At 48.2% G+C, this 14476-nt stretch overlaps 1 protein-coding gene across 6 annotated transcripts in view; it reads right to left on the bottom strand.

The window, feature by feature from the left end:
- Positions 1-5972, bottom strand: part of tmco3 (transmembrane and coiled-coil domains 3) — a 77786-nt gene extending 71814 nt beyond the window's left edge. For all 6 annotated transcript variants that reach the window (XM_084308953.1, XM_084308958.1, XM_084308955.1 and 3 more), the window contains exon 1: positions 5442-5972. The gene's annotated coding sequence lies outside the window, so the exon portion shown is untranslated. The remainder of the gene's footprint in view (positions 1-5441) is intronic.
- Positions 5973-14476: the final 8504 nt, after the last annotated feature.

Here is a 14476-nt window from a genome sequence, read left to right as displayed (position 1 = left end):
TGTAGACTTCATCGTAGCCTACATTCCGTAACACGTCAGAACACACACACACCAAATTAGGTAATTTACGGTTACAGCTCATCAGTAAAAAAGAAAAAAAGCTGAGATGTACAAGGTAACGTAAGGTAAAGCTGAGGTACTATATTTAACATGGCTAAACAGTTGTCAATAAGACATTCAGCAGTGAACGGTAATGCAAATAACATGTAAACACATCGTTTAGAAGACAACAAATGACCAGAAGGCTATATATAGCAGAGACGTTAACGTTACCTACCTGCAAGACATGGGCTATCTGCAATGTCTTGGCTCTCAATTCCAGTCTGAGCGACTGACGAAGGAAACAATCATGCTCTTGTGCCACAACACCACCCCTCCTCCTCTGGTCTGCTACAACACCACCCTCCTCCTCCCCTGGTCTGCTACAACACCACCCTCCTCCTCCCCTGGTCTGCTACAACACCACCCTCCTCCTCCCCTGGTCTGCTACAACACCACCCTCCTCTTCCCCTGGTCTGCTACACCACCCTCCTCCCCTGGTCTGCTACAACACCACCCTCCTCCTCCCCTGGTCTGCTACAACACCACCCTCCTCCCCTGGTCTGCTACAACACCACCCTCTTCCCCTGGTCTGCTACAACACCACCCTCCTCCCCTGGTCTGCTACAACACCACCCTCCTCCTCCCCTGGTCTGCTACAACACCCTCCTCCTCCCCTGGTCTGCTACAACACCACCCTCCTCCCCTGTCCTGCTACAACACCACCCTCCTCCTCCCCTGGTCTGCTACAACACCACCCTCCTCCCCTGGTCTGCTACAACACCACCCTCCTCCCCTGGTCTGCTACAACACCACCCTCCTCCCCTGGTCTGCTACAACACCACCCTCCTCCCCTGTCCTGCTACAACACCACCCTCCTCCCCTGGTCCTGCTACAACACCACCCTCCTCCCCTGGTCTGCTACAACACCACCCTCCTCCTCCCCTGGTCTGCTACAACACCACCCTCCTCCCCTGTCCTGCTACAACACCACCCTCCTCCTCCCCTGGTCTGCTACAACACCACCCTCCTCCCCTGGTCTGCTACAACACCACCCTCCTCCTCTGGTCTGCTACAACACCACCCTCCTCCCCTGGTCTGCTACAACACCCTCCTCCTCCCCTGGTCTGCTACAACACCACCCTCCTCCCCTGTCCTGCTACAACACCACCCTCCTCCTCCCCTGGTCCTGCTACAACACCACCCTCCTCCTCCCCTGGTCCTGCTACAACACCACCCTCCTCCTCCCCTGGTCTGCTACAACACCACCCTCCTCCTCCCCTGGTCTGCTACAACACCCTCCTCCTCCCCTGTCCTGCTACAACACCACCCTCCTCCTCCCCTGGTCTGCTACACCACCCTCCTCCTCCCCTGGTCTGCTACAACACCACCCTCCTCCCCTGTCCTGCTACAACACCACCCTCCTCCTCCCCTGGTCTGCTACAACACCACCCTCCTCCCCTGGTCTGCTACAACACCACCCTCCTCCCCTGGTCTGCTACAACACCACCCTCCTCCCCTGTCCTGCTACAACACCACCCTCCTCCCCTGGTCTGCTACAACACCACCCTCCTCCCCTGGTCTGCTACAACACCACCCTCCTCCTCCCCTGGTCTGCTACAACACCACCCTCCTCCTCCCCTGGTCTGCTACAACACCACCCTCCTCCCCTGGTCTGCTACAACACCACCCTCCTCCTCCCCTGGTCTGCTACAACACCACCCTCCTCCCCTGGTCTGCTACAACACCACCCTCTTCCCCTGGTCTGCTACAACACCACCCTCCTCCTCCCCTGGTCTGCTACAACACCACCCTCCTCCCCTGGTCTGCTACAACACCACCCTCTTCCCCTGGTCTGCTACAACACCACCCTCCTCCCCTGGTCTGCTACAACACCACCCTCTTCCCCTGGTCTGCTACAACACCACCCTCCTCCTCCCCTGGTCTGCTACAACACCACCCTCCTCCCCTGGTCTGCTACAACACCACCCTCTTCCCCTGGTCTGCTACAACACCACCCTCCTCCTCCCCTGTCCTGCTACAACACCACCCTCCTCCCCTGGTCTGCTACAACACCACCCTCCTCCTCCCCTGGTCTGCTACAACACCACCCTCCTCCCCTGGTCTGCTACAACACCACCCTCTTCCCCTGTCCTGCTACAACACCACCCTCCTCCCCTGTCCTGCTACAACACCACCCTCCTCCTCCCCTGTCCTGCTACAACACCACCCTCTTCCCCTGGTCTGCTACAACACCACCCTCCTCCCCTGGTCTGCTACAACACCACCCTCCTCCTCCCCTGGTCTGCTACAACACCACCCTCCTCCCCTGTCCTGCTACAACACCACCCTCCTCCTCCCCTGGTCCTGCTACAACACCACCCTCCTCCTCCCCTGGTCTGCTACACCACCCTCCTCCCCTGGTCTGCTACAACACCACCCTCCTCCTCTGGTCTGCTACAACACCACCCTCCTCCCCTGGTCTGCTACAACACCACCCTCCTCCCCTGGTCTGCTACAACACCACCCTCCTCCTCCCCTGGTCTGCTACAACACCACCCTCCTCCCCTGGTCTGCTACAACACCACCCTCCTCCTCCCCTGGTCTGCTACAACACCACCCTCCTCCTCCCCTGGTCTGCTACAACACCACCCCTCCTCCTCCCCTGGTCTGCTACAACACCACCCTCCTCCCCTGGTCTGCTACAACACCACCCTCCTCCCCTGGTCTGCTACAACACCACCCTCCTCCCCTGGTCTGCTACAACACCACCCTCCTCCCCTGGTCTGCTACAACACCACCCTCCTCCCCTGTCCTGCTACAACACCACCCTCCTCCTCTGGTCTGCTACAACACCACCCTCCCCCCCTGGTCTGCTACAACACCACCACCCTCCTCCCCTGTCCTGCTACAACACCACCCTCCTCCTCCCCTGTCCTGCTACAACACCACCCTCCTCTTCCCCTGGTCTGCTACACCACCACCCTCCTCCCCTGGTCTGCTACAACACCACCCTCCTCTTCCCCTGGTCCTGCTACAACACCACCCTCCTCCCCTGGTCTGCTACAACACCACCCTCCTCCCCTGGTCTGCTACAACACCACCCTCCTCCCCTGTCCTGCTACAACACCACCCTCCTCCCCTGGTCTGCTACAACACCACCCTCCTCCCCTGGTCTGCTACAACACCACCCTCCCCCCCTGGTCTGCTACAACACCACCCTCCTCCCCTGGTCTGCTACACCACCCTCCTCCTCCCCTGTCCTGCTACAACACCACCCTCCTCCTCCCCTGGTCTGCTACACCACCCTCCTCCTCCCCTGTCCTGCTACAACACCACCCTCCTCCTCCCCTGGTCTGCTACACCACCCTCCTCCTCCCCTGTCCTGCTACAACACCACCCTCCTCCTCCCCTGTCCTGCTACAACACCACCCTCCTCCCCTGTCCTGCTACAACACCACCCTCCTCCCCTGTCCTGCTACAACACCCTCCTCCTCCCCTGGTCTGCTACAACACCACCCTCCTCCCCTGGTCTGCTACAACACCACCCTCCTCCCCTGGTCTGCTACACCACCCTCCTCCTCCCCTGGTCCTGCTACAACACCACCCTCCTCCCCTGTCCTGCTACAACACCACCCTCCTCCCCTGGTCTGCTACAACACCACCCTCCTCCCCTGGTCTGCTACAACACCACCCTCCTCCCCTGTCCTGCTACAACACCACCCTCCTCCTCCCCTGGTCTGCTACAACACCACCCTCCTCCCCTGGTCTGCTACAACACCACCCTCCTCCCCTGGTCTGCTACAACACCACCCTCCTCCTCCCCTGGTCTGCTACAACACCACCCTCCTCCCCTGGTCTGCTACAACACCACCCTCCTCCCCTGGTCTGCTACAACACCACCCTCCTCCTCCCCTGGTCTGCTACAACACCACCCTCCTCCCCTGGTCTGCTACAACACCACCCTCCTCCCCTGGTCTGCTACAACACCACCCTCCTCCCCTGGTCTGCTACAACACCACCCTCCTCCCCTGGTCCTGCTACAACACCCTCCTCCTCCCCTGGTCTGCTACAACACCCTCCTCCTCCCCTGGTCTGCTACAACACCACCCTCCTCCCCTGGTCTGCTACAACACCACCCTCCTCCCCTGGTCTGCTACACCACCCTCCTCCTCCCCTGGTCCTGCTACAACACCACCCTCCTCCTCCCCTGGTCCTGCTACAACACCACCCTCCTCCTCCCCTGGTCTGCTACAACACCACCCTCCTCCCCTGGTCTGCTACAACACCACCCTCCTCCTCCCCTGGTCTGCTACAACACCACCCTCCTCCCCTGGTCTGCTACAACACCACCCTCCTCCTCCCCTGGTCTGCTACAACACCACCCTCCTCCCCTGGTCTGCTACAACACCACCCTCCTCCCCTGGTCTGCTACACCACCACCCTCCTCCCCTGGTCTGCTACAACACCACCCTCCTCCTCTGGTCTGCTACAACACCACCCTCCTCCCCTGGTCTGCTACACCACCCTCCTCCTCCCCTGTCCTGCTACAACACCACCCTCCTCCCCTGGTCTGCTACAACACCACCCTCCTCCCCTGTCCTGCTACAACACCACCCTCCTCCCCTGGTCTGCTACACCACCCTCCTCCTCCCCTGGTCTGCTACAACACCACCCTCCTCCCCTGGTCTGCTACAACACCACCCTCCTCCCCTGGTCTGCTACACCACCCTCCTCCTCCCCTGGTCTGCTACAACACCACCCTCCTCCCCTGTCCTGCTACACCACCCTCCTCTTCCCCTGGTCTGCTACAACACCACCCTCCTCCTCCCCTGGTCTGCTACAACACCACCCTCCTCCCCTGGTCTGCTACAACACCACCCTCCTCCCCTGGTCTGCTACAACACCACCCTCCTCCCCTGGTCTGCTACAACACCACCCTCCCCCCCTGGTCTGCTACAACACCACCCTCCTCCTCCCCTGTCCTGCTACAACACCACCCTCCTCCCCTGGTCTGCTACAACACCACCCTCCTCCCCTGGTCTGCTACAACACCACCCTCCTCCCCTGGTCTGCTACAACACCACCCTCCTCCCCTGGTCTGCTACAACACCACCCTCCTCCCCTGGTCCTGCTACACCACCCTCCTCCCCTGTCCTGCTACAACACCACCCTCCTCCCCTGTCCTGCTACACCACCACCCTCTTCCCCTGGTCTGCTACAACACCACCCTCCTCCCCTGTCCTGCTACACCACCACCCTCTTCCCCTGGTCTGCTACAACACCACCCTCTTCCCCTGGTCTGCTACAACACCACCCTCCTCCCCTGTCCTGCTACACCACCACCCTCTTCCCCTGGGGTCCTGCCACATAGCTCAAATCAGCAGGCATTCACTACTTACTTCTTCTGAGCGAACAACTTCATAGTCCTTCTTTTGACGGCTAACGTCGGGGTTAGCTCTTATATCATTGGCACATACACGTCAGGTGAGTGTCTACAAGCTCCAGAGTGTAATAGTCATTGGATATGTGAAGTAAGCTAGCCGACGCGGTTTCATGTGAAATATACAAATGTGTCCCGATCTGGTAGCGAGGTTAACAGTGTGTGTCTCTGTCAGAGCAGCTCCAGCAGCTGAGTGGACACTTCTTCCAGAGTCCCTCCCGAGTCCCGACAACAGTGCTGCTGAACAACAACTCCAGCTATCTCAGCTAGCGCCGTTAGCTTTAAGTTAGCTCAGGTTAACTAGCCAGTAACTTCGCTTCTTCCAACTCTATACTGACAACAACTCCGACAGGTTTGTTTATTCAGAGGCACCTCGTCGTGGCACGACACGACACACACAGACACAATACACAGTATTTAACGTAGAAGAAGCCCTCCTCGCAAAACACAATAACTTTGAGTCGCTCCAACTTTTACTTCCGAAATCATGTCTGTGTCTCTACTTTGATATATGGGACTTGTAGTTCTCAAGTATGTGTTTGCTCCAAGTCGAGCAAGTAACAACGACTCATAACAAAAATGTAAACAAAAAAAAACCTAAAACACGTAGCTGGAAGATTCCATGCAAGAACCTGTTGCAAGAATACGCTGTTTTGCAAAGTATTGTCGTGTCTCTGACAACGCTGCCGTCGTCTGACGTGAGTCTAAAAGACCTAACGTTAGATTAGATTAAAATGTATTGTCATTATACAGCACAAGTACAGTAGGCTACAACAACAAATAATTTGGCATCCAACCAAGTGTAACAGTAAAGTGCAATAGTAATATACAATGTACAGGTAATTGAACTGGGTATACATTAAATGTCATGTATGTTGAGTATGTCATAAATGTCTATGAATTGAAGATGGGGGACCCTGATGTAAACAAGTACGTCTTTCTCTGGTCTGCATCCCCTTAACAATTGTGTGTATTGCGCCGTACTGTATTGTACCCATTCTGCAATCTGTTGCTACCATACAGAGTTATATATAGGTTATATGCCGGTGTATATAGAAAGGATTATATGCAGGTAGTTTCAAGTTCAAGTTTGTTTATTATTTGTCAGAACAAAATACAGAATACTTTATAATGAAATGCTTGTTTCTGTATGAGCCCCTGAGAGTGTGCTACATACAGTAAAAATAAAGTAAGTAAAAAGTAGGTAAAGTCAATATACATATTTATATACAATATAAAATACAGAGTAAAATGAGTAACAGTGAGGTAGAATGCAGAGGTACAAAACTTGGGGTAGGGTGCAAATGAGGTATGCATGTGGTGCAAATCTCTTTAATAATAGATAAATATAAAGTGTGTTAAGGTGTCTAAAGTGAGTGTGGATGTGTGTGCAGTGTGTGTAGATGATGGGTTGTTACATAGTGTCATTGAGGTATATTCAGATATGGATATATGCTGTAAATATACATATAATAAGTGTGTACGGTATACAGCACTATTGTACATGCTATCATGGAGTTATATGGGTAGACTATAGTTTGAGCCTTGAGGTAGGTATTTTGATGATATGATTACAGTGTTAGGCAGATGTATAAAGCAGTAGGCGGGTATACATTTAATTGTATAACGTTAATGGTATTTTCACAGTCAATGACATCTCACTGATTATACTAACGTTAACATTGCATATCTGTGTTATACTTATATGGTTGTGTCAATCGATTTTTTTAAAGGGGAACTATCTTATAAATGGCCTTTCCAGTGGTTTGCATTGTTTTCTAGCAATGTGGGGTTGTACCAACACTGACTAGATGTTAAATTCTCATTCAGTCGCATTCCTCCAGTTCAGCTGAGACAAGATCCTCCCCCACTAAACCAAGCCATTCTGAATTTACGCCGATCTGTGACGTGTAAGATCTGATCTGCATAACCTCAGCTCCTTCTGTGGTTGTAGCCACCGCCCACAATCAACAATTCGAGGAAGTTAGTGTAACATTGAAGTTATGACAAACGGGCAAGCAGCGAATACGTCCTTGCACTAATTTCCTAATGATATTGTGCTCCACGTACAAGCAATGGGCCAAGTTCGTTTTTGGATTTTTGCAAAGACGAAGGACTTTATAATGCTGCAGTGATTTCCTGGCTGTTGCTAAAGAAGGGAGCTAGCCTGTACCAAGTCTTCGGGACCGAAAGAAAGTATCGAATCAGTAAGTACATACAGTACGTCGTAATTAGTTAATTAGCAAATTAGCAGTAGGACCTCTGTTCATTCATCCGTTTGTGTCAATAGTGTATTAACGTTAGTGTGTGTGTGTGTGTGTGTGTGTGTGTATTTCATATGGGAGTTGAAGCTGAGCAATTGGCCATTGATTCACTGTCGGGGTTATATTTATTATGGACAGAAGTTGTCAAATCATTACTCAACAACTGTCAAACTGTCAGTTGTTTTACTGTAGTGTTTCTGCGTTTTGTGATTTTCCTCTGTGCTAGCGTATCAACTATCTCTTAGGTAGGCTACAGTGCAGGTGGGTGACTGTCACTCAAAGTGCATTGCGAATATGGGCGGAGCCCAGCCAAAAACAGCTTAGAGTCTGGAAGGGCAGAAAGTGGTTTTGATTGATTGATTGAAAAACTATTAACAGATTGTAGAATGGGTACAATACAGTACGGGCTGGCTCAATACACACAATTGTTAAGGGGATGCAGACCAGAGAAAGACTTTCGTCTTGTTTACATCAGGGTCCCCCATTTTCAATTTATAATGACATTTATACAACATACAGATATACAGATATATCATGACATTTATGACATACATGACATACAGATATACAGTACTGTTACATTTGTGACATACACAATATGCAAATATACAGTACTGTTAAACAGAGATCCTAACAGAAAATATATACATACGAGGGGGAGGAGACTGTACATTGGGAGGGGGTGGGTGCAAGCATAGGGAGGGGGGGGTTTGGACATTTACGGGGGCCAGTTTCGAATTGCAGCCTCTGTAGGTGCTCTTTGAGAGCGGTTTTGAAGGTGGGTAGGGATTCACATTTTTTTTTTTATTTGTGGAACTCCCTCTGGTGTTGTGGTTGTGGTATTCACTGACCTTTGGGAAGTATTTCGACATGTACATGGCAGTGGAGGTTTCTCTATGACAACATGTGAAACACAAATTCACTCATAATTCATTATTATTAATATACATATATACATTTTTTTTATATATATATACAAATTTTATTTTTTTAATTATTATTATTTTATATTTTTTTATTAGAAAAGTTTTCCTCTGTAAAAAAATGCCAGTGAATTTTTTTCTTCAAAAATGGCCAAAATTGACAGCTCTGAGCAGGCCTGCACTCAGGGACCGAAACTAAAGCCTGCCGCCCGCCAGGGGCGGTCTGTTTTTACCTTTGGCGCATGACACTTAGAGGGCTGCCCGCCGTGTGGCGTGTAGACGTGTAGTTCATAACGATACTCTTGTGCGAGTACAGATTATAGCCGCTCGTCTTTTTTTTCTCCGCCGCGAGATCGTTAAAAAACTACAAGTCCCACATTGCACTCAAGTCAACGGTCCAATCACAGTAGAGTGACGTGACTGGTTTCATGAGAAAAAAAAGCAAATGACCAATCGGAAGCTCCCATTTGGCTTGTTTACTTCCGTCTGCTCTAGTCTATATCGGACCTCCACGAGCTAACGTTACTGTTTAAACAATGACCCAGTCAACTATTCACTTTTAGTTTAATACATGATGAGGCATTGTCTAACGGTATCTAGCTGGCTAGCTACTGATAGCTGCTGATATCAACAAATGCTCCAGCAATAGTCTACTCGAGTGCATAATACCTCCGTTCCCTCGTTAGCTAGCTTAGCTAGCTCACGTTAGATGATCCATCTGTCCCAGTAAACTAAATTGTCTTAACGTTATCTACCGGGATAGCAGTAGCTACAGATAGCTCCTGATATCAATGTCTTATAACATTGATTGAATGCGTATTCTAGCTGAGGGCATGTTGAATGTGATTTGACAAAAGAACGGTAACGTTATAAATAGGGTCCAGCTGCATCGCCGGAGAATCCTTGCATGCTGAATGTAGGGTCTAGCTGAATATAGGGTCTAGCTGCAGGGCCGGAGAATCCTTGCTGGAGCTGGAGGCTACTCAAGTATACACACAGACAGTGGAGCTGTTTGCAGATAGCAAGCATTTTGACTTATTGCATGGTGGCGATGTCTCGCAGATAATACAACTACAAGTATGATTATATAATATATATTTTATTTAAAAAAAATGTTTTATATAAAATATATATATATATTTTTTTAATCAAACAAATTTTGGCAGGTAGGGGTGGACGGTATAAACGGTATATGGTATAAACGGTATGAATTTGCTCTACGGTATGGATTTTGACTATACCGTGTAACCGGTAGGGCAGCTCTAAAATAGCAATGACGTCATGTAACCACAGCGCGACTATTTCACTCGCATTTGCCCCTAAAAATAGATAGAATTAGTCATAGATAATAGATATGTGCGAACTGGAAAAAGTTATTTAGGAGGCTTCGCGCAGTGGGCGTGCCAACCCCTACCGCACGCATGTAAACACGGGTCTAGTAGTCTAGTGGGACGCGACACGGGAGGACGGCGGCGTCTCCCTGAGCTAACGTTAGCTTAGCTACCGTTACAAAATGACCCAGTCAACTATTCACTTTTAGTTTAATACATGATGAGGCATTGTCTAACCGAACGGTATCTAGTCGGCCAGCTACCGATAGCTCCTGACATCAACAAACGCTCCACAAAGTCTAGTAGAGACGTGTATGCTACCTGTTAGCTCACGTTAGCGCAAGTTAGTTCACCGTTCAAAACGAAATGTCCCATTGAACTAAATAATTCACTGAGGCGTTGTATTAACGTTATATATCCGGCTAGCAGTAGCTACAGATAGCTCCTGATATCAATGTCTTATAACATTGATTGAATGCGTATTCTAGCTGAGGGCATGTTGAATGTGATTTGACAAAAGAACGGTAACGTTATAAATAGGGTCCAGCTGCATCGCCGGAGAATCCTTGCATGCTGAATGTAGGGTCTAGCTGAATATAGGGTCTAGCTGCAGGGCCGGAGAATCCTTGCTGGAGCTGGAGGCTACTCAAGTATACACACAGACAGTGGAGCTGTTTGCAGATAGCAAGCATTTTGACTTATTGCATGGTGGCGATGTCTCGCAGATAATACAACTACAAGTATGATTATATAATATATATTTTATTTAAAAAAAATGTTTTATATAAAATATATATATATATTTTTTTAATCAAACAAATTTTGGCAGGTAGGGGTGGACGGTATAAACGGTATATGGTATAAACGGTATGAATTTGCTCTACGGTATGGATTTTGACTATACCGTGTAACCGGTAGGGCAGCTCTAAAATAGCAATGACGTCATGTAACCACAGCGCGACTATTTCACTCGCATTTGCCCCTAAAAATAGATAGAATTAGTCATAGATAATAGATATGTGCGAACTGGAAAAAGTTATTTAGGAGGCTTCGCGCAGTGGGCGTGCCAACCCCTACCGCACGCATGTAAACACGGGTCTAGTAGTCTAGTGGGACGCGACACGGGAGGACGGCGGCGTCTCCCTGAGCTAACGTTAGCTTAGCTACCGTTACAAAATGACCCAGTCAACTATTCACTTTTAGTTTAATACATGATGAGGCATTGTCTAACCGAACGGTATCTAGTCGGCCAGCTACCGATAGCTCCTGACATCAACAAACGCTCCACAAAGTCTAGTAGAGACGTGTATGCTACCTGTTAGCTCACGTTAGCGCAAGTTAGTTCACCGTTCAAAACGAAATGTCCCATTGAACTAAATAATTCACTGAGGCGTTGTATTAACGTTATATATCCGGCTAGCAGTAGCTACAGATAGCTCCTGATATCAATGTCTTATAACACTGATTCGATGCGTATTCGAGCTGAGGGCTTGCTGAGCACACCAATAGGGTCCAGGTGCAGCGCCGGAGAATCCTGGCCGTAGCTCTGCTCGAGGCTACTCGAGTATAGGTCCAGGTGCAGCTCCGGAGAATCCTGGCCGTAGCTGGAGGCTACTAGAGTACACACAGACAGTGGAGCTTGTTGCGTGGTGGCGATGTCTCGCAGATAATACAAGTACAAGTCTAATTATATAATATATATATTTTATAAAAAAAAAAAAAAAATGTTGTAAAATTAAATTAATTTTTTTTTATCAAAAACGATGATACCGTGATATATACCGTTACCGGCTATGCTTCAAATTATACCATGATATAAATTTTAGACCATACCGTCCACCCCTATTGGCAGGTAAGAAATATGCTTGGCGGGTAGACTCTTCCCATCTACCCGCCACTGGCCGGTGAGTAAAAAATTTAATTTCGCTCCCTGCCTGCACTGTAGTAATGACTGCAGTAATATTCGTGCAGATTCACTTCACAGGCTGACCCAATGTTAAATAAATAATAAATAACAGCCAATCGAAATAGGCTATTAACTTCGTCTAGTCAAGTCAAGTCAAGAGTTTTAATTGTCACGGCATACAAGTATACAATGAAATGCGGGTGGTCTTGCCCGCAACGATGTGCAATACAGTGGTACAACATATAATAGAATCCAATAAAAAAAAACATTGTGCAATAAACAGGTAACAGGTAACATGGTGTGACAGACTCGGTATCTGTACATAGTTATTTACAGAGCATATAGGACATGCTAGGTAGCTTTGGTAGTGCAATAGACTGTTCCTGTTATACTAATTTAAAGTGGCCTTTCCTTTTGGCCATAAGTGTGCGTGTGTGCAGCATGAGTGTGTGCCCGCTCATGTTAAAGTGTTAAGTGGCTGCTAGTGTGTGAGCGTGCACAGCGTGCGTGTCGTGTGTGTGCTCATGTGTGCTTATGTGTGGATAGTTCAGTGTTCTGTGGTACTCAATGTTCATTGTTCAAGACTCTGATGGCCTGGGGGAAGAAGCTGAGCCTAAGCATGGTCTAAGCACGGTCTGTGCAGTTAAACTCTTGCCAATGATTGACAGCCCTTGACATCCAATACACGGAGGTTGAATATGATTGGCAGCCTTGCAAATCCAATCAGAGATTGCTGCATTGCAAAGTCAAAACGGTCCAGCTGCAGGTCCGGGGGTTAGGTTTAGCTCGAATCAATCTCAAGTTTCTCAAGTTTCTTTATTAGTTGTCATACAGAAGTACAGAATACTTTTATACAAAATGTAACAGAAAGAAGCATTTTGTATAAAAGTATTCTGTACTTCTGTATGACAACTAATAAAGAAACTTGAGAAACTTGAGATTGGCCAGAGCTAAACCTAACCTCCGAACCTGCAGCTGGACCCGTTTTGACTGTTTGAAAGAGCAAGCTAGTAGTTTAGTTGTTGTTTAGTAGTTAGTAAGCTGTACAGCTATAACAAGTCAAGTCAGGCTAAATTAAACTTTGCGCCAACATTAGGACCGAAGTATAAACCAGCAACTGAGCAACATGAAGAAGTGGACTTATGCATCTGGATCAGAAAAAACGTTGTGGATGAAAAAGTAAGTAGGCTACAGTGTTTGTAAAAGCTTGTATGCTAACAGTAGCTAGCCAGCTTAGCCTACATCACAATGATAATCACCAAGCTAACTTACTGTACACACTGTAGGGCTGGGCAATTAATCAAAACAGAATCGCGATATCGATTCATAGACCTATGCAATCTAATTTCTAAGTTATGACTATTTTTCTTTTATTAAAAAAACATTTTTTTTTTTTTTTTTTTTTACTTTTTAAATTATTTTATCTGGGTTGAACATGATTTGTGGAACTCCCTCTGGTGTTGTGGTCGTGGTATTCACTGACCTTTGGGAAGTATTTCGACATGCACATGGGTATCTTAGTGGTGTAGTGTATCTTGTAGACCAGGCCCATTGCAAGTTGCTGTACTCTTGTCTACTCTAAGCCATCCTAGGTTGTCAAAGTGGGCAGGGGTGAGGTGGGTTTTAGGAGTAAGGTCAAGCAGTAGTCTGACCAGTTTGTTTTGTGATGTTTGTAATCTTGTTTTTAGTGCCTTTGAGGTGCTTTGGTACCATGAGGTGCAAGCATAGTCGTAGTACCCTTGAATGAGTGCTCCTGTTAGTCTTCAAGGTATTCTTGTTTACCAGAGAGGAGATCCGGTACAGGAATCTAGTTTGTTGGTTGACTTAGTTTTATTACATTGGATCCCATTTTGTCACAGGAATGATTTGCCTCTATAGGATGGAACCCAGGTAGGGAATTTCATCTTTCCTTTTAAGATAAGATAAGATATTCCTTTATTGATCCCCTTGGGGAAATTCAGGAATCATAGCAGCATGGGGGAAGGGGGGGGGGGGGGGTACAGGTAGTGAAAACAACACAAGCAGTGTAAACAAATAGGTCAATATAATTTACTATCTAACTAACTGAAATATATTTTCACAGTGTCACATAAGGTGCAGTATGCATAAGGTAGTGTTATAATTTACTATCTAACTAACTGAAATATTCATTATTCACAGTATCACAGTATCCACATAAGGTGCAGTATGCATAAGGTAGTGTTATTGTCCTACTCAAGTCAAGTCAAGTCAAGAGTTTTAATTGGGTTCCTATTAGTTCTAGGTCGATGTCTGGCAGCAGTTGCTGCCCACTGTTGTGGAGCCTGATGGCCACTGGTATGAAGGACTGTCCGAGGCGGTTAGTCGAGTGTCGGGGGGGTATGAGTCTGTGGCTTCCTTGTCACCTTCACCTAATATGTTTTGATCTGGTCAGGTGCGCTGTCACCTAAAATGTTTTGATCTGATCAGGTGCGCTGTCACCTAAGATGATTTCATCTGGTCAGGTGCGCTGTCACCTAATGTTAATATGTTTTCATCTGTGTCCACTGACCACTGACACACAGTGGGGGATGTTTTAAAAATATAATTTA

The sequence above is a fragment of the Notolepis coatsorum genome, assembly GCF_963971535.1.
Source record: "Notolepis coatsorum genome assembly, chromosome: 2".
Lineage (NCBI taxonomy): Eukaryota > Metazoa > Chordata > Actinopteri > Aulopiformes > Paralepididae > Notolepis > Notolepis coatsorum.
Note: the sequence above shows the minus strand (reverse complement) of the source record. Positions and strands in the feature narration are given on the sequence as shown.